Source organism: Diadema antillarum, unplaced genomic scaffold (assembly GCF_040938485.1).
Source record: "Diadema antillarum isolate AM-2024a unplaced genomic scaffold, OU_Dant_1.0 seq00001926_RagTag, whole genome shotgun sequence".
NCBI classification, from domain to species: Eukaryota; Metazoa; Echinodermata; class Echinoidea; order Diadematoida; family Diadematidae; genus Diadema; species Diadema antillarum.
In genome coordinates this window covers 237,389-261,772 of record NW_027272589.1, presented here as the reverse complement: position 1 = coordinate 261,772, position 24,384 = coordinate 237,389, and the positions used below count along the sequence as shown (strand labels likewise).

Here is a 24,384-nt window from a genome sequence, read left to right as displayed (position 1 = left end):
GCTGGCGCATTAATATCTTGTCTCAAAGCTGCAGTAATACCAGCGCCAGAGACCCATCCGGTATATCTCGACGACCTACTTCATCTGTCCAGTTGATAGCACGCTTCCGCTATCGTCGGTCGTGTGACAACTCTCCTTGAGATAACTGCACACACAGACACACACATTTTCACCCACATACACACCATCAATACTAACTCTGGCCAGCATCCGCGTAATAGGTCGCAATCGAGCCCAACAACCACCTACGCAATACCGCCAGAAGCACTTTGACTGGTCACTTGTCTCGCTCGTCCCACATGTCTTACTCTGTCACCTTACTCCTGTCTCGTTTTCCAGTGACCGTTAGACGGCCCTGACCAACTCACATCCACCGGTCCCTTCAGGATCTTGACAACGTACTTGCCACTTCAACGTCCTATACTCGGTGGAGGAGCTTTCTTGAATTTTCTGGAAGGGTAATCGTCAAGACGCGACGAAGGCGCGTGGTGAAAAGTGGTGTAACGTCAACGGCTCGTAGACTTGTAAGGGTTAATGCTTGGACACAATGGCTCGAGTGCAGACCAAGGAGCGCCTTCCGAGTGACGAGTAAGTTGGACTTTATTATATTTTATCATGATGACAACGTTTCACTGGGTCGTCGAATTGTTTTCGAGAAAAAAAAATGGGGAAAATATTCGTAATATCACTGTTTTAGTAGTATAGACATGATAAAATTCATGAGTATACATACTCGGCCGGGATTCGAACCGCTGCATGCTTTAAGGATTTAGAACCAGCACTTGCTGTCGTGTGGAAGCTCAGTGGTCTTGTGGATATTCAAGACGCCTGCACGGAGACCAGGAGGTTGCATTGGTTTTAATCTTGAACGAGTATGAATGCCCATCATTGCTACTACTAAAACACTGATTAATACTGTGCTTATGTCCATCAAAATAGAAAACATTCGGAGGGGCTTAGTCTATTGCTAAACCTTAAAGTATAAACTTATAAGCATAAGAAAACACAATTAATTAAAAGATGTGATGTAATCACGTTAGATAAATGTAATGGGAGACTTTGTGTTATTCCAAGACCAAAACATTTCCCGTTGTTCACTCGCTGCCAACCACAAACGATCAGGAATTAGAAATATTACACATGAGTAATATCAAATAACAGTTTAAAAGAAGGAAAGGCCAATAACAGACCAGTGTGTCAGAGTCATAGCCTGTAGAAGTGAGAAAAAAAAAATCTAATGTGCTTGATTTAGGATGTTCCCCAAACGATTGTTCGTAGGCGAGTAATTCCTTTCTTGAGATGCAAATATTTTCTTTGGAATATCATCCGAAATGTTTTAAGTGACGAAATCATTCAGAGGATGTTTCTTCACGTAATCAAACTTTTCTAGTATTTCGACAATACAAAGAATAAACAATACCAAAAACAAAAATCCAATAAACAATGAAGTAAAACTTAAAAGAAAAGGGGAAAATGCAGGAAAATACAAGCTGTAAAACGTTGTCATTTTCATAATTCGTTTAGTACACTTCATACACCTGCTCGTCTTTTTAAACTGTCAGTAACAGAGACGAACTATTGCATAACCATTTGAAGAAAGTATGACCTAATCTTTGCTTTTGTATAACATCGATTTGACAGATGTATTCATTGCTTGAGCGGTTTCAATGACTGGAATCTTTTTTTATTAATCCACATTCAAGCAAATAGTTCGAGTTTAATTTAATTTTTCTCCAAAATGTCGAACTGTCACGATTATGCTTCTGCGTTCCTGAACATTGACATGACATTATAAGAACAAAAGGCGCCAATTGTATCAACAAATCACTGCAGCAAGGGAAACTCTATGATTTGATGGGTGCAAGTACCGTCTTCGACACCCACGAATAATACGAGTTGAACAGCCCACGAGTCACATTACCCATAAGTTCGGCACTTAGCAAACAAGGCCCATGCATGAGACAAACACATTAAGCCCCGTGTTTTAATGTCAAACTGGTGGGCTGTTTTAACCTAGTGTCGAACTCATGGGCCTTATTTGCCTAGGTTTCGAAGCCATGGACTGTATGACTCGTTGGCTGTATGACTCATGGACCTTTTTTTCAATGTCGAACTCGTGGTCTGTATGACTCGTGGATGTCGGTCTCGTGGGATGGCCCCGATGTGATCAGCATTGCTTTACACACATCGGAATTTAACAGATCTGGAAACACATCATGATCCATGTGTTGACTAATCTTGACTAAATCATAAGAGAGACTTCCATAATTATGTATCCTCGTACACACAGACAGATATACAGCTAAAGAAAAATGTATGAATCTGAGTACACGTGCCACAGCAACAACAACAAACGAAAAATGATGAGGTTTAGGAGGAGAACATATGGAAATTGCTTCTCTTCTTTTTGGCTGTTTTCTCCTTTTTACTTTCAATTTAATTTAATGAGATGAACAGCTGGCCGCACAGCGAAGTGCTGCAAGGCGTTTTTTTTTTTTCTCTGGCTCCCTATCTATCTCTCTTCTTGTATCATTATCTTTGGGGGTGGCAATTAATAAAGCAGATATGAAGAGATTTCTTTCCCACACTGTCACGACACAGCGTCCCGGCTACAGACCGTGCATTTGCTGCCGATGCAGACGGCATCGAAAGAGGCAGCCTTGGATGAGTCGCGCACATCGGAAATTAGCTCCCAATACTCGCAGCTTTTCGTCCACCAACTGCCATTTCTCTCCGATATGAACGATACTTAATGACCCATGGGAGCACCCAGTTCTGCACCTCTCTCCTGCTAATACTCATCATGGCGTTGTCTCCAAATCTGGATGTATAGGAATGGAGAGGTTTTGTTATTTAGACAGAGACATACTAAAGACAGATTGAAAGCAGACTATAGATGATAATCTTTGTCCGCAATATTGTTTTATTTTCTAACTCTCATTCTCATATTTCTTATGTCATACGATGTATTGTGACATTGTAAAGACAAAATGTATATGTTTACCATTGGAAGCAGTGATTTAACAATTGTTCGAGTTATTACATTTGACGGGCTGAATCACAAAACATCCTGCCATATAAAAATTTCGCAATAAAGCCCAAAAATATGAGGAAACATCATTTCTCTTTCTCGATAAAACATGACTTTAGACGGTTTATTCTAGAAACAGTAATTTTAGTATTTCTATTTTGCACATTCTGTAAATTTTACAATACTTAACAGTGATTATAGTGATTAACATTTTGATATTGGTTGATTCTATCCCGGCCTCACATTTTGAAGCATTTAAGCTGGATATCTGTTTCATCTGCAAAGGGTATATTATGTCTTTGATTATGCCTCAAATGTAAAATCATATGCAATGATACACAATTAATAATCAGGTTTATGCCACTATTAGCCCATACCTAAATCCGTTACTTGATGTTCTAAAACACAAATAGCTCAAGACAAATATAATGTCTAAATTGAAACATGGCAACTTTCTTTATTTTATAATACATTTAATCAACAATGTCAATATTCAACATCTAGATACGCACTTGTATCTGACCAAGAAATCGACTGTTATCTGTAAAACCCCTCCAATAATGCTATTTATGAGAAATGAAGTACAAATGTAAGTTAAAACACGTTCTAGGTATTTGGAATTCCTTTCCAAACGCAGGTGAACAGTGCACTTTCCTAGATTCTTCTGAGTCGTTGCTGAAAAAAAAAAGCTTAATAAATGGCCGACAACTTATCAGCTTTTATTTCTCTTTGTTTCTCTATACATAATTATCCTCTCTCTATGAAACACAATTCTAAAACACGAAATAGTACGGATTACATACAACTTCGCTCTAATTCTTTCTAGTCATATAGCGTTCAAACTTTGTTCGACTTTGTTTAGGTAAAGTATGAAAAGCATGCATGCAGGAGCAGCATACATGCACACAAACACGCACATACACACACACACACACACACACACACACACACACACACACGTACACGTATACAGCACAACAGCAAAACAGATGGCACGCACTAATAGACTGCACACGCGCATTTTCTTTTTATCCTTCCTTTACGTGAAGAATGTTCTCGTATGAATTATATTATAGAACATTTTTATTAATATTTGTCAGTAGCCTGGATATTTACCTTTTTTTCGGGGGGGGGGGGGATCTCTATTTGTGAGATATTGAATTAAATGTCATGATGCCTTCATCCAAATGTTCGTCCATAAACTAAAAGTTGAGCTGATTATCACTTTAAAACCATGTTCATGCATAACGCCAGTTTTGTATTGTTTGGTTTTGTGGTGTTTTTTCCCCCGTCTTTTCATTCATACCGCTGTGTTTTCGAGATAGGAAATGCAGAAATTATAAAAACAAACAAAGACATATACAAAATTATGACATCGCAGTTTTGTATTGTGATAACTTTCGAATTTGGTGATACAATAACTCTACTTTGTGCGCGGTAACTTAGGCTTTCTTTTTGTAACGTTTAAAAATCGGCCCTTATTATTCTAGTTTGCGAATCGACACGCTTTTCACGGCTAATTTCCATCATTTAGGAAAAGCCTCGCGGCATCTTTTCTCATTTCTGTTTATCGTTTTTATTGTAATCTTTATGTTTGTGATACCTATCTGAAATTACGATCACATTGATATAATTTAGTACTCAAGGACCTTTTTTTTTTTTCAATTAGAAACTATGCTAGATAGGAACACGAACAACCTGATCTTTTTGGGCTAATTCATTTGATTTTTTTTGGCCGAAACTTACATATGATATCTCTATAGTTTTCTCACTTTTTTAATCTCAAATGCATGGTCATAGACAAAACAATTATATTGAAGATACCTCGTTACTGGGAAACGTTTTTTACGTTTCAATGAAATCATAGTTATTTCATCGTCAGAAAATCTCCGGGAAGGTGTCAGCATGCGCGGAAAATACCTGAGGCACAGAAATTAATCTGCCGATACGAAGCTTCGAACGATGTTTGCGGCATATGTTTCGCTGCAGAGATCAAGGCACATCTCTCCCTCTCTCTCTCTCTCCCTCTCTCTCTCTCTCCCTCCCTCTCTCTCGTCTATCTATCTATCTATCTATTTATCTATCTATCTGTCTGTCTGTCTATTTAGCTATCTATCTTTATCTAGCTTTCTATTTATCTATCTATCTGTCTGTCTATTTATTTATCTATCTGTTTATATCTATTTATTTATCAGTCTATTTATCTATTCATCTATCTATATATTTATCTATCTGTCTATATATATATGTATATATATATATATATACATATATATATATATAATATATACGTATATATGTCTTTTTATCTATCCACTATCTGTCTATATGTCTATCTATCTATCTATCTATCTATCTATCTATCTATCTATCTATATTTTTCTCTCCTGGCAGTATCGAGGAAGACGCCTTGCTGTGCCGTCTTGTGACGAAATTAAAGGTCATATCACTAATCGCTCCCTGCTCTCTTCGCTGTTAGATGATTCCACTTAATCAAATTTGCCCCGCGACGTTGGGAGAATTGTGCTAGTTCTGTCCCTGAAATCCTGGAAACACTGTACCTCAGGCACACAACGAGTGCACACGCGTGCGAGCACACACACACACACACACACACACACACGCACACACCATCTTTCAGCCACTGGGTAGAAATTTCATCAGAAATAAAATAAAAAAAAATATTCTTGTTCAGCTAACTTCAGAAGGTTTCATCAGCTCTTACGTAAGCTAAATAATAATGTTGGTATTATATAATTATGCATATAGTTTAGATAAAAAATACATAACGTGTGTGTGTGTGTGTGTGTGTGTGTGTGTTCATAGGTGGCATATAAATGATGTTGCATATCGATGAAATTCAATTTACGGATTACGCTGGTTTTTGGCCTAGCAACATATAACCAGGGACCAAACTAGATCTCGGCGCCACATTATTACCTCAGGAGAGATGAACGGATGCTTTACACGAGCCAAGTTATACTTCTGCCTTTCCCCCTCATTTAAGCCATGGTCGGAGAATATTTTCCCCAAGATAATCCTTTTGCCCATGCATTAACAAGAAATTTTGATTATCATTAAGAAAAAAATGATGATTGTAATGATGATGTCACGCGAAAAGTACATTTGCAGCAAATCTATGCAGCATTCACCACATCCAACTATGTATCTGTTATCACGTCTCTGTAATCATTCCTTCGCCAAACAGCTTCTGTAACTTTGTGGCATCAGGTGCAGGAGTCGAAAATAGCACGGATATAATTTACTTGTGTGCTGTAAAAAAAAAAAAAAAAAAAAAAAAAAAAGCTCAAATCATTGCCGCTGCATACCTTCACGCTTTAATCAGGCATTTTGACCCCCTTTTTGGAAGCTGGATGCGACCTCCATCGCGACGGTTCGCACTTCTCAACGGTAGCTCACCCTTTTGCCGAGGGGCGTAGGAACGTGCGCTGAGCTCTTTTCATAATGTACTTATATCGACACATGGAGTGGACAAGGGTCACAAGTGTACGTGAGGGAGAAATATGAAACCAATATAATGGAGCTGTTTCTGCATCAGTGAAAGTGTAGTACAGACACCGCCTCGGGAATGCACGGGAAGATGGCGTCGCATCGATCGGAAATGTATCGTTTTTCTGAAAACTCAACGATTTATGGCCCCCGTTGTTATGGGGGCGTAACAACAGAAATTGATTTGGCAAGTTTCTATCAAAGGATGTTCAGTATAGATATTCGGCATATTGTGGAGGACCGCATTCCTATATAGGGAGAAAGAGAATCCTCTAGGCAAATAAGATGTATACCTGGGGGTGTTTCATAAAGCTGTTTGTAAAGTTACGAACGACTTACGAGCGACTGGTGATCAGTTCTTGTGCTGAATTATGGAAATTCTGATAGGTGTAGCACATCAGAACTGATCACCAGTTGCTCGTAAGTCGTTCGTAACTTTACGAACAGCTTTATGACACACCCCCAGGATTTATCGGGGAAAAAAAAAAGAAGATACACCTTCGGTCGATTTCTGTTACAGAAAGAACTTGCATTTTCCATATATCTTAAATTTTCCCTTTGCTTTGACTGAACTTGCTCCGTTATTTTAAATCTTTTTTTTTCCATCGGAGGATTATTGCTAGATATTAGTTCTTTCTTGGTCTTTCTCATATATAGATATATAAATAAATAAATAAATATATATATATATATATGTGTGTGTGTATATATATATATATATATATATATATATATATATATATATATAACTATAACAGTTTTAGTACCGGAAGGTAGCAAAATCCCCGTTTAAATTCTTGAACATTCCACACAAGTTTTAAACGTATGACCTTTTTTTTCTGGTCCCTAACCTTCCTTCTAAATCCATGCAGTTATATTTGTAAAATATTTTGTCGTCCCACATTGTATTAGCTTCTATGTCAACATCTTTTTTTTTATTGTTATATGTCAATTTTATGGATATGGAATAAGCGGCATGAATATGATGACATACTTTGGCCAGGCAGATAATTCAAAACGCCTTATAAGAATGTTACTGAAGAAGAACACGATTCGAAATATTACAAAAATGGTCTAAAGAAGTTGTTTTGTCCTTTCAAAAACTCCTAGTATTCTACAATGTGTGTGATTTTAATTACTTTAAATGATATCAATGGGAACAGCTAGATAGTTTAAGTACTTAACTTATTTACCATTAATTTGGATAACAATAGGATTTCCTAAGACATTTAAAATGCTTGCCATTCAAATTCTTGAAATTGTCATTAAAATCGTACTTCACGTATCACGTCTATCGATCATTCAAATTAACATAATCGGCAAGTAATTCATTTTCGAGTACACAATTTCATTTTTGAGCAATCAAAAGTATTTGTTGGAAAACATATTCGTTCGTGAGTATGCTCTGGAATGTGAAACTCTTGCAGTCAGCATAAGAATTCACGGCTGGAGGACCTGTTTTGAACATAAAAATCCGTTTTGGAAGGTCGAGATTCGACTTTATTCATTCAATTAAGAATCATTGTGTACTATAATATGTGTCCGCGTTGAAATGATACACATTTTGATTTAACATGCACAAATACATCGATACTTAAATCTACTTTTGAATATTTGTTTTCACATCTTTTTACTTCATAGTTTATTTTCATTTCCTTTGCTTTCAGTTTTCTCATTTTTTCTATCATAATTTCTTTTTGTGTTTCATTTCGTTTTCCTTTACTCCTAATGTTTGCTTTGTTTATTTTCATTCTATTATTTCCTGTATAATGTTTGTCATGTTATATATGTTATTCATTTATTTGAGACATTTAATTTCTTGTGTGCACAATTATGTTCGTTTCATGATTTTTTATTGTTACTATGGCTGGGTTTGTGGATGTCGGGAACCTTTTTTTTAAAATAAAGTCATAAAAATATAATGAACTTTAAATAAGAATTTTGAATGAACATTAAATACGCAATACACTCAGAAAATATTTGCAGTATATTGCGATACAATCAGGGCAAGATGAAAACAAATAATTTTTGAAATGAAAAGAAGGAGAACGTTTCTGACAATATGCAACAATTTGATTTTATACTTAACTGTCATGGTAGTGTCATGGTGTAAGAAACCCCCTGAGTGCCACATTATTCTGAGACACCTAGGTAGTCATACTTTCAGAAAAAATTTTGCTTTTCAAATCTATGTAACATTCTTACAAAATGATGTTGAGCTAGTCATGTAGTGCGCAGAGTTGTATATAGAGAAAATGCCAAGCATTGCTTTGAAGTAAAATGCATGTCAAATCTATGATGTATTTTCTTTCAAATGACCAGCAGCTACATTACAGTAAAGGCCTGACTTTCGCACACAAAACAGTAGCAGAAATGTAGAATTTACACGCAAATCCAGCAGGGAACACAGTTTGATAGCCAATTACCACACAAAATGCAAGCTAAATATGAGAGGAACGGAATCACTAGAAACGCTTTCATCGTTTTGTGGCATTTGGCGAGTTATCAATCGGTTTTGGCGGGTTTGTGCGTTTGAGCAGAATATGCAACGGAGTCGGGCGTGCGAAGGTTGCACATAAAGAGATGATAATAAGAACTTCACATTCTAATTTTCCTTCATTTATATCTCAGATAATGATAATCATATCAGGGCAATTACCCCCCCCCCCCCCTTCCCCCAAATACTGTTTGGTGGTAAGGTGTGGTGTAGTTAGGTTAGCTTTAGGGTATAGAATTTTGGTTATTTCTAGTTTTAGGTTCAGGATTAGGATAAGGGTAAGGGTCAGGGGAAGGGTAATTGCCCAGACGGTAATTGCCCCAGACCCATTAAGGCATGCCCATTACCGATTTGATTAAATGGAAATGTTACGAATTGACAAATTTGAATTTACGCTCGACGAATATCATTCTTCATTGTGTCAAATTGAATGGTGCAATTTGCAATTTGATCGTGGAGTCGTCGCTTTTTAGAGGACAAAGACGTATTTAGATTTAAAAAAAAAACACGAAATGGCAAGTCAAACATGTTGTTGTGATTTATGATATACGAGTTAATGAAAAATGATGTTTGCAATAATGGAAATCTTCCGTTTTTCTCCATAGTCTACGTGATTCCCGCTGGGTTGCTAATCACTTCGTTCACTTGATGAAATTAAAGGCGAAGTCACCATAGAGCTCGTAGAAAAAAATGATCGAATGATGATGCTCTGTTAATTAATCCAATTATAATGGTCAATAGCCAATCGAATGATTAAGGTACTATAATAGCCTGATTTATAATGACTGCAAATTCGTTACCAACATTGCTGCGCTCTTTGTCTTACACCTCCATAATTACGGTCTGCATTTTTGATAATAACCAAACCCCCTCCCCCTCCCCTCCCTGGTTAAAATGTGGACGTGGTTGGGACGTAGAACAATCAAATTCTCACTCTCCATGCGTCAATTTCTTAAGCAATAATTAGTTGGTGGTATTCTATGTTTCCTAATAAGAGGCAATGACGTTCGTGCAAGACCTTTATGAATGAAAGAAGATTCTCACTGCGCATGCTTCCGTTTCTTTGACAATAATAACGGTACTTACGCATCTTTATAAGTAGGCCTGTATAGTCATTACGTTTGAGCAAAACCTTGCTGAATAAGAGAAGATTCTCGCTTTCTACGTAATAACCACGTGTTAGAGGTACTTTATGTTTCCTGATAAGTAGTTATGACGTTTGCTCATGACCTTACTGAATAAAAGAAGATTCTCTCTGCGTACGCTTTGGCAGTTTCTTACGCAATAATTACGTGTTAGCGGTGCTTCATGTTCCCTAGATAATCATGACGCTTGTGCAAAATCATACCGAATAAAAAAAAATGGCATTAAAAGAAGGAAAATTATGTTCACTTACATAATCAAATGTACAAGCACCCTCCGCTGCCAATAAGAACAATTGAATTTGAGAGGCATTCAGAACAGACAACGGAAGCAGCGTATTTAACGTGGCAATGAAGGCGCCTTTAACGAAGACAGCATGTCTGCGTAATACGTCAGTCTTGATTGCCTGACGTTGTCCAAGTGAAGACGTATTCTGCTAATTCTGTAATTGCCCCTGTCGGCAAGAAAATGTCAGACATGGAGAAAAAGTCAGAGCTATTATGATAGATAAGAGAGATTACTTCTAATAACCGAAAGAAAAAAATCCAAGGATAATTAGCTAAATTATGAATGCAGAATCGTCAAGTCAATGCGAAGTCATTTTGACTGCGTAGGGTAAAGCACAATGATGATTATTATGCGCGCTTTGTTTTGCTGCCCACTGCTCCCATGCAATTTAAAACCTGCATTTGTATTTAGATTTGCGTATTTTTTGTATTGCACTACACAGGAAGTGTTTATAGTGTAACTCGAATCATAAATTTTGTGGCAGCATTTGCGAGGGTGCAGCGATGTTGGCAGACCTACTCAGACTTCACAAAATTAGACAAATCTGTTCTGATACCTTTTTCTTTCCTTTTTTTTTTTACACGTATACGAAACGATGCTGAGGTGATGATAATGAAGTTGACCTCGTAGGAAACTATGCTCAAATTGTAAAGGGTTCCCACTGTAAAATAACCCTGTGGTCAATATCACAGTATTATACATCTTGCACTTTATAAATCCTTATACAAGTGACGCGAAAAATGTATTGGAGTCACAGTGCTAATAAATACATTTCATTTCAATGACTTTGCTACATTGAAGATGAAATATTACGAGAAAGACTATGTAAATAAAGGCACCTACTAACGAAGCAGTAAAGATGACATTGGAATCATTTTAGATGTAAACGCAGGTATTTTCGTTACCCATGAACACTTGAGTTGATTGCATACGTAGATAAAATCACATATACATACAAACATTCACACACTGCACACACACACACACACACACACACACCCACACACACAAACACACGCACGCACACACACACACACACACACACATCACACAAAGACATGGATTTTGTATAAATTATTATAGGATTATACTGTGTATGTACACACCAAGCATGCTATCGATCATTTTTCTTACTATCAATAACCGTGAATTATTACACAAGGAACCAACACTACAAAGTTTATAATGATAACAAGTTTGGTTTGATACTTAATTGCACTTCCTCTTCCATGCGCTATTTGGACTGTTTTGAACTTTACATTAGACTGGTACGGATGACTGGCCGTCATACACTCTCAATTTGTATTGGCCTTCAAATTAAGCAGTTTTGTGTCATGCATGTGATCTAGTATAGTGCATTCTAGATCATACGCCATCTGTTTCACAATGGAGCCTTATCAGAGATGTGAAAGTCAGGGCACTTCGGGGAAAGCGGCGCACATAATGTTGAAGGTTCCTGGTTTGGGGTCAGCCTTGGAAAGGAGCGCGGAACTCGCACATAATGCATGTTCGTTCTGATCCACCCAAACCGACAATTGGCATTACGCAAGTTCCGATTCGCAGATACAGCTCTTCCGGAAAGAAACTTTAGTAGTCCAAGGTTCGACGGTGTAGATTCACTATCATAGATAGGTGATGTTTAAAATCATGACCTTTTAGAGAGTTTTTGCTGTTGTTAAAGTCAATACTTTGTTGTTGCTGAAAAGTTGCTCCATTTCGTTCGCGAGTCTATGTTCGTAAGATGCTCCGTGCGATAATTATCTTAGTTAATGATAATGAATATCATTATTTTCAATGTCAATCCACTACTATGATGTGTCAGTGTTTGTACATGAGCGTGTGTGGTTGTGGGTGTTATCCCATAATGCATCAAATACTGTGAAATAGTCTTATTATTATGTACGAATTAGCCATTGTGTGGTTTAACTTGATATCTGCAGTTGCATGTTTGACAGGATAATGTGAGAGGGAATACGGTAGTCATTTCTGATCATTGAAAAGTTATAGTTGTAGTGAAACCATCAGACAAGTAACAGGTATTCAAAAATTCAATAAACTTTTTTTTTTGTCATTGTTTTCATTTTTGCCTATATCGTAACGTTTCTGATGTTGTTCATTTATGTTTGGTGTTTAGGAGAACAAACATTCTTTCTGAACTTTCCTTTATTCTATCTTACATCATGCAATAATTCAGTTTTGTCACTACTTTCCAACCGACATTGACCTCAACAACTTGGCGGCAATAAATTGAATGACCTTCATCATAAATCGTTCTTGCACGACACAATGGAAGGTTACAATGTCAAATTCGTAGACGGATAATAACACACTGAATGCCTCAGGCAAGGTCAGGCGATAAGATCGATTGGGATTTACAGTGCTGGAACAATGGTAACATTCCCAAGGATGATTATAGCTCTTTTCTGCATTTGAAATTTCGGCGAGGGGCGAATTGGGAAGCAAAGAAGCAAAAGTACGACTCAAACACGCACCTGTGGTACAAAAGCATACAAAAACCAGCCATATTCGCTCCCATAAATTCGGCAAGCGCGCGAGATGGCACGAATTCTTCCAGCAGACACCTCGATAGCTCTTCCTGCAGCGGGGATACCCTCTTCAGTTTTTCCCCTAGGAATACACGATGCAGGAACAAAATTGAAATGAATGTTTATATTGGAGACGTTTCCCCGCGCTATACGCTGGTGTTGTGATCAGAGCGAATCATTAAAGAGACCGTGAACAGCAGTTTCGCAATTATCCAACCAACGCCAAATTCCAGTCTGCTCGTTGCTTTGGTGTACTGTAGTGTTATTGGTATTTGATCTAAAATGATCTTTCTCCACGCTACTTATTTGCAAAGAAATACATTCCACCAGGCTCTCTGCTCGAAATGCTTTTCAGAAATAATGCATAACATTTTGTACAGATAGAAAAAAACACAATAAAAGGTAACAGCAGTTTGGAAATCATCAGGAACTAAGACTACGTGTCACAATATATGTTTACTTGTATGCCTGAAGGTACATAATTATTCGAAATGATTGAAAAAGTCATAAACTTAAACAAAAACAATAAGAAAACAACGGTATGCTTGGACGAGGTGAAGAGAAGAGATAAAGAAAAATCTACGAGAAAAATCAAAATCTGCAACGCAGAAAAAAAAATGTTTTTACTATACAGACGAACCACTATGAGGCTCCAATTCTGAAGTGCACTTCACTGATGTGGATTATGATTTTTCTTACCGAACGCCCAATGGGCCCAACCAATTTCAATTTCAAGACATGTATGTATTTAACTGCAGGGAATTCAAACAATATGTGTATTCAGAATGTACTGGGGGAGAAACAGAAATATGCAAGATGCTGCCATACATGATTTATATCCACCTTACAACCCCAGACAGCGGCAATATGCAGTTCGTGTTTTTTGTTTAGGTGTAATCCCGTGCACCATACGGCGATAGAGATTAAGATATACGAGGATTCCGGGGTTCGATTTCTCTCGTTGCGAGCCCAGTTTTGCCCCAGTCCCCCCGCCTCAACGAAGATGAATGCGATGTGCATACACGTGTGTATTACGGAAAAGTGCACGTATTACCGAGCGCCTTTGCACATGATAGTATGTGTGGAATGTGGTTTATGTTCTGGGATATTGAACTGTACAGAAATGTCAAATAGAGGGTATCTGACCATCAAATACTGTGGCGAGCAATATTGATACAAAGTGAGGAGAAATCTCGGCTGATTTCGGCTGCCAAAGTCGTCCGTTATACGGCATACACGGCGTTTGTGTGAATCTTCGCATGCTTTATATATTACACTTGTATAACATTTGCCTTTTCGATTCAACACAAAACGCCGCCATGACAGGGAAATTCCATCCTGGTATTACGTCTGCTTTCTATGAAAACAGAAAACAGAAAGCATCAAAGAGGTTACCGTAGATCAGTGGGTTTTGGAGGGGAAAAAAATCAGGCAAAGATGCAACCCGCTAAACTTTATTGAGTAGACAAATTGACAACTTGTTGATGTAGAAGTTGAGCAACTCTCCATCCGATTAATGCACAAAAATTTACTGATTTTCATTTTCTCCCAGGAAAAGCTTTTTTTTTTTTTCAGGACTCTTCATAATCAATGATCATAATAACAGTAATAATTATGTTGTTGTTGTTTTTTGATATCCTCCTCGCTGGCGGATAAAGCTCTGTCTGTGTGCCCAGATGTTTCACTATTTGATTCATTGCTAATTGATTAACATTTAATAGTAACTAACGTGCTACACTTCGTTGAACTCGGTAACGAAAAGACATACATGCTTGCAGACCATTACGATAATACTAATTTTCAAAAGATAACATAGGGCCTACCTAATTTGTGATGTGGCAAAGCGTTTGACTTTTAATTACATGGCTGACCGTTTCACTTCAAGCTGGGCAGAAGGATTATCCTTGCCACACAGCATTAGTCCAAGATAATCGAGGAAACTTATGAAGAAATATATTATATATATATATATATATATATATATATATATATATATATATGTATGTTCATCTTGGAATTTTCCACGTGTTGGACTTCGAATGTTATAATTATATAAGAAGAATGAGTCTCAAATACGCCATCTGTAGATCCAACAAGAAGGTTTTTATTCACAAAATGTACAACCCGTCTCGGGCCTTCGTCAGTGTAGTGTATACTAGGACAATGTATACACTACACTGACGAAGGCCCGAGGCGGGTTGAAAATTTTGTGAATAAAAACCTTCTTATTTGATCTACAGATGGCGTATTTAAGACTCATTCTTTTATATATATATATATATATATATATATATATATATATATATATATATTTCTTTCTTTATTTCTTTATTTATTTATTAATATGCCTATATTAGATTATATGAAAGAATATTAAACACTTGGGTCTCTCTTCTTTAACACTACTGACACTTTGTATGTGAGGGTCAATAACTACATTTTTCATTTCATTCATTTCATTTCATTTCATATATTTCATACTTGACTTGATTTTCTCAAGAACAATGATGAAGGATTGTTGGATCCAAGTGGAAATTCGACTTTGAGACGAGCAACCAACGGACGACAGATATGGCATAGATATATCAGAGATGTAGCCAGAGAAAGTGACGCTAATGTATTTGTTGATCCGGTGAGAAACTCGGCGCGCGCAGCTGAATCAACCGACTACATCTCGACTCCAGTGCGCTCGTATGAGTGACGATTTAGCTTGTATACAATCGCGCGGTAGCTTATCAATCATGTGGTATTATCGCGATTCGCCCTGAGCGGGAAAACTAGAAACGTCGGAGGGGGGAATGGAGATGAAGAAATAACAAGACAAAGTAAAAAAGAAAATTGGTATAGCGAAATGAAACCGACACAAAAGAAAATAAACCGAAAGAAAACTTTCTTTTTAGTCCATGCCATCAATCGGTTGCCTACTTCTCAGTCGCGTTTCGTAAATCACGGGCTGGAGTTTCTTGTCGCTTCTGTGGTTGTATATGCAAGCCTGAATTCATTTCCCGTCACGTGTTACTTCGCTACATTGTTCTGTCCTTGACTTCATGCGTTTCTCTGTCGACTGTTTGTCTTCCCGTCTTATTCAGTTCTCTTCCTACTTCTTCTTATACTTCTTTATAACTTGTTCGCTGTATGGGGGAGAGAGGAGACATTTCATGGCGCTCTGCATGCAACTCTATTCACGACACTAAGCCCACAATGCCTTTGCTGTTGACTAACATATACAGAGAAGAAAACGCCCCCCCCCAAAAAAAAAATGGTTGTAATCCTTTATATTAATTGCCTATTAACAAATGAACCTTGTGGATTTCTTTTGAAGGGTTCGCATTAGATGGAAATTGGATGATATACCCTGTTACACACTATTTTGGAGTTGAGGTAAAAGATAGAGATATTGACATTATACTGTTCAAAAAAAATAAAAAAATATGGCTGAACAGTCTAATGAATACTTGTGTAGGTGTTTGTGTTTATCCCACTCTCCCCCTTCTTGATAACCCTCCTCCAGCGTCCACTCGGTCTCCATCTCGATCTCACTCTCCATTAATTTGCCACTCATACACTTTCTACCTCTTTGTGTTCTTATAATTATGATCTAAGGTAGATAGGTCATGAAATCCAGATGGCAATCTGAGCCTTGATCATCGTGTGTCTACTCCTACACCTCTCCGTCGCGCAACCCTCAATATGCTGTATCAACTTATGTGTATCTCGGTAGGGTAGGCCTACATTGTACATGCATGGCATGTTGCCATTTGTCTGTTACTTTCCCAAGCAACTGTCTTCTTTTTGAGGCCCTTCACTCATTCATCGGAGCGTCCCCTCTTTTCCCTACCACTCCCTACAAGCCACCATCCCCCCCACACCCACCCCTCCTCCTCCTCCGATTCCAATCGAGAAATGTTTGTCAATCGATACTGGCCAGGAATACTATTCAACACTTTTTCGTCTGACCAAAGATTTGGGGAAAAGAAAAGAAAAAAAAAAAGAGAGTATCGCCAAACTTCAAGCGTCCAAATCGTACTTGAATCTCTTGACGGTCACTCGGGCGTACGCGCTGGAGTGTTTTTCGAGAACTCCAGATTCGTGATAGCGTGTAATGCAAATTTATTGATGACAGGGTTGGAGATTGAAAGGGGGAGAAAGAGAGAGTCTTTGGTCTAAGGAAAGGGAGATAGATGGATAGACACAGAATGAGGTAGAGGGATAAACAGACAGGTAGATGTGGAAGAGGCGAACAGATATAGTTTCTACCATCCATATGTTTGTTGTGATTATACACTTATAGAAGCAGGTACTGTATGACGCCGACGTTCCGTGCGTACGTAACGTGCCCTGTTTTCGCTGTGAACATGATGACCATGCTTGACCGTGAAAATTCCATGAATCAGCCTATTCAATGCAAACACTTAAAAATATTAAGGCACAGAAGTTTGGCATTGCAGAAATTATTGTTCTTGTTGAGTGCTGTGCAGTGTGATTTATCATTAGTGATACAATTCATAATAATATAGCGAGTGTGAAGCTGTCGAAAGCTCAGGGATCAACAAATTGCAACTCTGGCCTCCGTTACTTTGGGGGCAGTTGGTCGAAATCTTTTCATTGTATTCGAAACAAGGGGAAACGTGATAATTAGACGTAAGTGAGCCGTTTGCTTTCGACATTCTTATGTTTGATTTCTCTGGGAAATACTTCTGATTCTTAAAGCTTAAACCATGCTTATATATCTACAAATGTCTGGAATATTTCTACTGTCTACTAGAGTCAACACTTGGCTTTTATCCATTGACGTGGATGGAAAGAGGTTAGCATGATTGCAATGTACAGGGTCTTCAGGCAGTTTTCCCCGTAATGGAGCAGTCACAGTGATGTGAAAGGTGAACTGGGTGCACGTCAAGAGTCATACAGCCCAAGAGTCATACTGCCCACGAGTCATACTGCCCACAAGTCATTCAGCCCACGAGTCATACAGCCCACGAGTCATACTGCCCACGAGTCATACAGCCCACGAGTCATACAGCTCACGAGTCATACTGCCCACAAGTCATTCACCCCACGAGTCATATTGGCCACGAGTCATACAGCCATGAGTCAACTAAAATAGGCCCATGAGCTAGACACTATAATAGGTAAAACAGACCCATGAGTTCGGCAATTCATAACGCCTATAGTTTTGAGCTCGTGACCCTATTTATCTAGTGTCGAGCTCATTACGTTATTTCCTTAAGCAAATAGAAATGAGGGCCTGTTTTAGTGTCTAGCTAATGGGGCCTGTTTTACTTTGCGTGCTTGATGTCTATATAGCTCACGGGCTGTATAACTCGTGGGCTGTAGGCGATATGACTCACGGGTGTACACATGACTCAGGGACCATTTTTTTTTTCAATGTCTAGCTCGTTGACCGTATGACTAGTGGGTGTCGAGCTCATGACATCAGGCAGCTTTAGATTTTTGCGACGCGGACGTTCAGAGGAAAAAAGCCTGTTCTGCGCATGCGCAATATCGCTTAACAAAATCGACCTCTCGTCGTCTGAGTTTTCACGGGCTGTTCTGGGCCATTTTTGCGTCCGCTCAAATTCACACCGCGGAGAGCTACTCGATACAATGATCCTATGGGGGCGTCAATTTGCTTTGTGTAGGTTGCATCCTCGCGTATAAAACTCTAGAGCTATTTTACAACACGACGCAGGGAGAGAAGAGAACGGCGAGCGCAATTGTCGTCTTAAACGCCCGCGTCGCAAATCTAACACATGTCTAAAGCTCCTATTACCCCGATGCACAACCAAGGAGGAAACCTCCTTGGCATTTACTGAGTTTACGCATGGACCGACAACGTTGTAGGTCCATGGTGTACGTGATACCTTGTAGCTATCCTTTGATGTCGTACTACGGGCTCCGAAGCCATTCAAGAAACATATTCAAGGATATCCAATGTCACTACCGAAGCCATTTTGTCCCATCTTGTATGGTTTCCACCCCACTTTGGCAAAGTCAACTTATCAGACGGCTGTATAACGAAGATTATTATAACAAAATTAAGCCGTCGTTTTCATCGCTGACATTCAGTGCAATGTTATGACGTCTTCTCTTACCTTTCTCTCAGAAGGATGGACGTTCCTACTCAGAAACTGCTCTCAAAGCAGAAACTACGGAAGGTCACAAAATAAGATTTAATGACTAACTTAAATCTCATATTTCATCGATTTGGCACTAACGTCTTTTACTGTTTACCTACAATAAAATATACAATTTAGCTGTTTAGCGTGAAACATGATGTGGCATGTATAACGAATAATTCATAATCTGAAGAGTTTGTTCGCAAAAACCAATAAATCCATATTTCCCAAATGGAGATATTTGCGATTAAAGGTCAAGAAAAATGAAAAGAATAATGAGAAAATTTTTGTTTCTTTTAACCATAACTTCAAAAATGTACCTTTATATGTAGTGACCAGTATATCATTTAAAAAGTATTATTTTGTACTTTATGACAAAGACCGTGCTTCAAAATCTTCAAAAATAGACTTATCGGTTTTTGCGAACAAACTCTTCACTGTTTATCCGAGTGTCCATGTCTCTTGCACGTTCGTTCTTCCCCTCTTCCCCGTTTCCGTCTATATACGACGTATCATATTATATAAATGCAGTTAGTTTACATGCAACGATCACTTTCGTAACAGTGCTATAGAAACGTCAAACTTGTCACACGGCAATAGATATTTTGTGTCATTATGTTTAATTCTATTTATTCAAAGACGATAAGATTTGTTATGTCTTTGTGTGGAGGCCCTACATATGAGTTTAATAGTTAGTTTCATGTTTCGCATTTCATGACATCACGCAAATTGAACACATGTGAAAACAAGGAGACGCAATGATCAAGTAGGCCTACACAGTTCCAGTCGTACAGAAAGTGCATCTTCAATGCAAAGGGCTACATGACGTTGAAGTAAACACAGGAGGATTATGGGAATGGGTGGAAAAGCGAATTTATGTTGAACTAATTAATTTCTGTTGATCAATGGAATTTACATATATATATATATATATATATATATATATATATATATATATATATGAGTATATGAATATAAGAACGACCCAAGTCCATGGAAGACCATTTCGAGTAAACTAAAAAAAAACCTGTAAATTCATATCTTTTTTATTTGTCCAATAATATTCTATTTCACTGTGATGGGAAGGCAACATTGTACGTACAAATTACAACATATATTATTATGACAATTAACATTTACATTAGCTGTGGAGAGGCCATTTGTGTGGTGGACTTGGGTCGTTCTTTGATTCATATACCTGATATTCTGCTATAGAGATGAGAGAAGGACGAGAGAGGGCGCTATTATATGAATGTAAGAATGGCCCAAGTCCTTCATTCTTACATTAATATAAGATTTAACTCATTCATTCAGGCACTTCCGGGGGTAATTAGGATTTATCATTTATACACAAAATGAGTCCGTGCATAAGCTACAATTTCCCATGTTAAACTGAATTTGGCCAAAAATTGGACTTGGGTTGTTCTTATATTCAGGTCCTCATATATATATATATATATATATATATATATATATGCATGATGATACTTGTAGCGTTGGTACCAGTATAAAAAAGATGATGAAGTAGAGTGGTAATGCATTTTGACAGTCCAACAGTGCTATTTATTCAAACCAAATTTTCGACGAATACATTCGTCGAAAATTGTCGACCCTGAGGAAGACGAATGTATTCGTCGAAAATTTGGTCTGAATAAATAGCACTGTTGGACTGTCAAAATGCATTACCACTCTACTTCGTCATCTTATATATATATATATATATATATATATATATATATATATACATATATATTATATACATGCATATATTATATCATAAGAAGTTCCTCAATATAGATTTTTATTGTGTAGGTCCTTCAGGAAAGAAATAGATAGGACATAGACAGAGAGAGATGTAGGAAACTCACGCAAGCACCCAAACGCACATGCGTGGGAAAAAAAATGTGACAAACCTACACATACACATTTTACATTTCTGTATTTCTATATTACAAAATGGCGTATTACAAAATGGCGTCACAGGTGAATGCTCCCGATATTCCTGCTGACGTTATGCCTATGCGCGACAGTAAATATTACACACCCCTTGAATTTAATGCTACTATATCGTATAGTCCAGATGATATTTCACTTCTTCATATAAACTCTAGGAGTTTGAATAAAGATTTTGAATATTTGGAAAATCTTTTGCACTCTTTAAACAATTTTGAATTTTCTGTTATTGGAATAAGTGAAACTTGGTAACATCAAAACTCCCCAGATATCTTTGATTTACCCAATTATATATTAGTTAGGGCTGATTGTCAAGGAAAAAGGGGTGGCGGTGTTGCGTTTTACATTGCGCAAAATTTACAGTTCAAAATCCGTTCTGAAATCACGTTAAGATATGCAGAAACGTTATTCATTGAAATTGATAACCAAATTTCTAAAAATGTTATTATAGGTTTAATTTATCGACCCCCTGATCTGAATTGTGAATTATTTTGTGATGAATTGGATTTTTATCTCCATAAGATAGGTAATGAAAGTAAATATGTTTATATTTTTGGTGAATTCAACATTAACTTTCCCCCCACATCCGATAACAATAATTCCCTTAATTTTATGCATTTAATGTATTCATATGGATTTATGTCGATTATCAATAAACCCACCAGGATAAATCCGCACTCATCAACTCAGATTGATAATATATTTTCGAATGTGTATAATAATACAATTACGGGGGGTATATTATGTTCTGAAGTTTCTGATCATTTACCAATATTTTCAATTTGTGAATATAAATTGGGTCGTAACAAATTACGTGATAAAATATGGTATTATAAAGAGTCAAAACGTAATGTGGAATTATTGAAACAGAATTTGTTTATAGAGGAATGGATTGATATTTATAGTATTAATAATGTTAATTTGGCATATAAATGTTTTAATGATAAATTGTTGTATTATTATGAAAATAATATTCCTTTATGTAGAATAAAAAGTAACCGAAGTAAACCAAGAAATCCTTGGATAACAAAAGGTATTTTGAAATCCATAAACACTCGTAATTTTTTGTATAAGTTACATATTCGTAACCCAACTTAATTTAATTTGAATATGTATAAAGTTTATCGAAATAAATTGACAAAATTGATTCGTTTATCCCGTAGATTATATTTTTCTGATAGAATGAAAAAGGTTTCTTCAAATATTAATGCAACATGGAAAATTATCAAAGAGGTCCTAGGTGAAAAGCCTGATTCTCCGCCAACGGATGATATCACATTAAACGGCATTAAGATAAATGATCTCAATATGTATGCTAACTCATTTAACTCATCTTTCGTTAAAGGGACAGTATTGGTGGAGATGAGAATTGAGCTTTTAACTTTTGGCGAGATACCAAGAAAACACTTATAATATAGTACAGAGCATACCATTTTAAGAGGAATTCAAAGTTTATTTGATGAAAATCGGGTTTGGAATGACTGAAACATCCACTGAAAAATAAAGTAAAACAAAGCGATCGTAATAAAGTGTGGGTCCACACTTTATTAGAATCGCTCTTTTTTGATATCTCAGACATTTCAAAACCAATTTTCATCAAATAAACGTTGAATTCCTCATAGAATTACATGCTCTTCATATTTCATAAGAGGTGTCTCATTATCTCACCAAAAAATGTTAGAAACCCGAAATTAGGTCTCAACCAAAACTGTACGATCCCTTTAACATCGGTCCGGAACTTGCTACTAAAATTAGCAATTTTTGTATACTTCTGCTCATTTTACAGATTATCTTTTTGACCAAAATCAAGAGTCTATTTATTTTAATCCAACAAGTCCCAGTGAAATCATTAGTATCACTAAATCTTTAAATAGCTCTAAATCTTGTGGTTTTGATAGAATAAGTATGATGTTATTGAAAGAAATAGTTTATCCACTCGTAGAACCGTTAAGCCATATATCTAATCTTTCTTTATCACAAGGTATTTTTCCTGATCTGCTGAAAATAGCGAAAGTTAATCCTGTTCATAAAAAAGATGATCCTCATGAAATTAGTAATTATCGTCCCATTTCTTTGTTGCCTAGTATATCCAAAATTTTATAAAAAATTGTTTATAACAGACTTCTTAAATTTATTAATAAGTATGATTTACTTATTCCCAATCAATATGGTTTCAGAAAAAATTATTCAACTGATTTAGCACGAATGCAAATTTATGATAAAATTACGAGTGCTTTTGCAAAGAGAGAACATGTTGCAGGTATATTTTGTGATTTGAGTAAGGCATTCGATACTCTTGACCATTCTATTTTACTCTCCAAACTTAGTCATCATGGTATTCGAGGACAAGCACTTTTATGGCTTAAAGATTATCTAACTAATAGAAGACAATATGTTAGTTTTAATGGTTGTGAATCTGACCCCCATTTAATTAAATGTAGTGTTCCTCAAGGCTCAATTCTGGGCCCACTATTATTCCTTCTTTATGTCAATGATATCATTAATACATCCTCTCTTCTCTCTTTTGTTCTATTTGCTGATGATACCAATATATTTTATTCTCATAAAGATCTTAAGATTTTAAATGATACTTTAAATATTGAAATTAGTAAAGTATCAAATTGGTTTAAGTCTAATAAACTTTCTTTGAATATAAAAAAGACTCACTTCATTTATTTCATTCTCATAATGAAGATACGCTGATACATATTAACATTGATGATATCCCATTAGAAAAGAAAACGAATTCAAAATTTCTGGGAGTATATATAGATGAAAGTTTGACTTGGAATGAGCATTTGCATTATGTTACAACGTGTATTTCTAGAAATATAGGGATAATTTCCAAGCTGAAGTTCTTTCTTCCTCGTTCAACTTTATTTCTATAATATAATTCTCCCATATATAAGTTATTGCAATGTTGTATGGGGTACTTGCGGCTCTACCAAAATAAATTCTATATTCAAATTTCAAAAGAAAGTTATACGTATTTGTACAGGATCGCATTTTCTGGCTCATACTGATTCTTTATTTCATGAGCTTAAAACATTGAAGGTTTTTGATTTGAATATCATTCAAGTAGCAGTAATTATGTTTAAATATATACATGATCAACTTCCATCATCGTTTAATAACATGTTTAGGTTCAATACTTCTGTCCATTCGTACCCTATTCGTATATGTAGAAATTTCCACCTTTTGAATCCCAAATTATTAGTGACACATAAATCTATAAGACATTCGGGTCCGGACATTTGGAATAATCTCCCGGAAAAGTCCTGTTCAAGTATTTATTCT

The 24,384-nt window shown here is 36.7% G+C and overlaps 1 pseudogene; it reads left to right on the top strand.

Moving 5' to 3' along the window:
* The first annotated feature begins 547 nt into the window (after positions 1-547).
* LOC139713217 (neprilysin-like) overlaps positions 548-24,384 on the top strand; it is a 68,448-nt pseudogene continuing 44,611 nt past the window's right edge.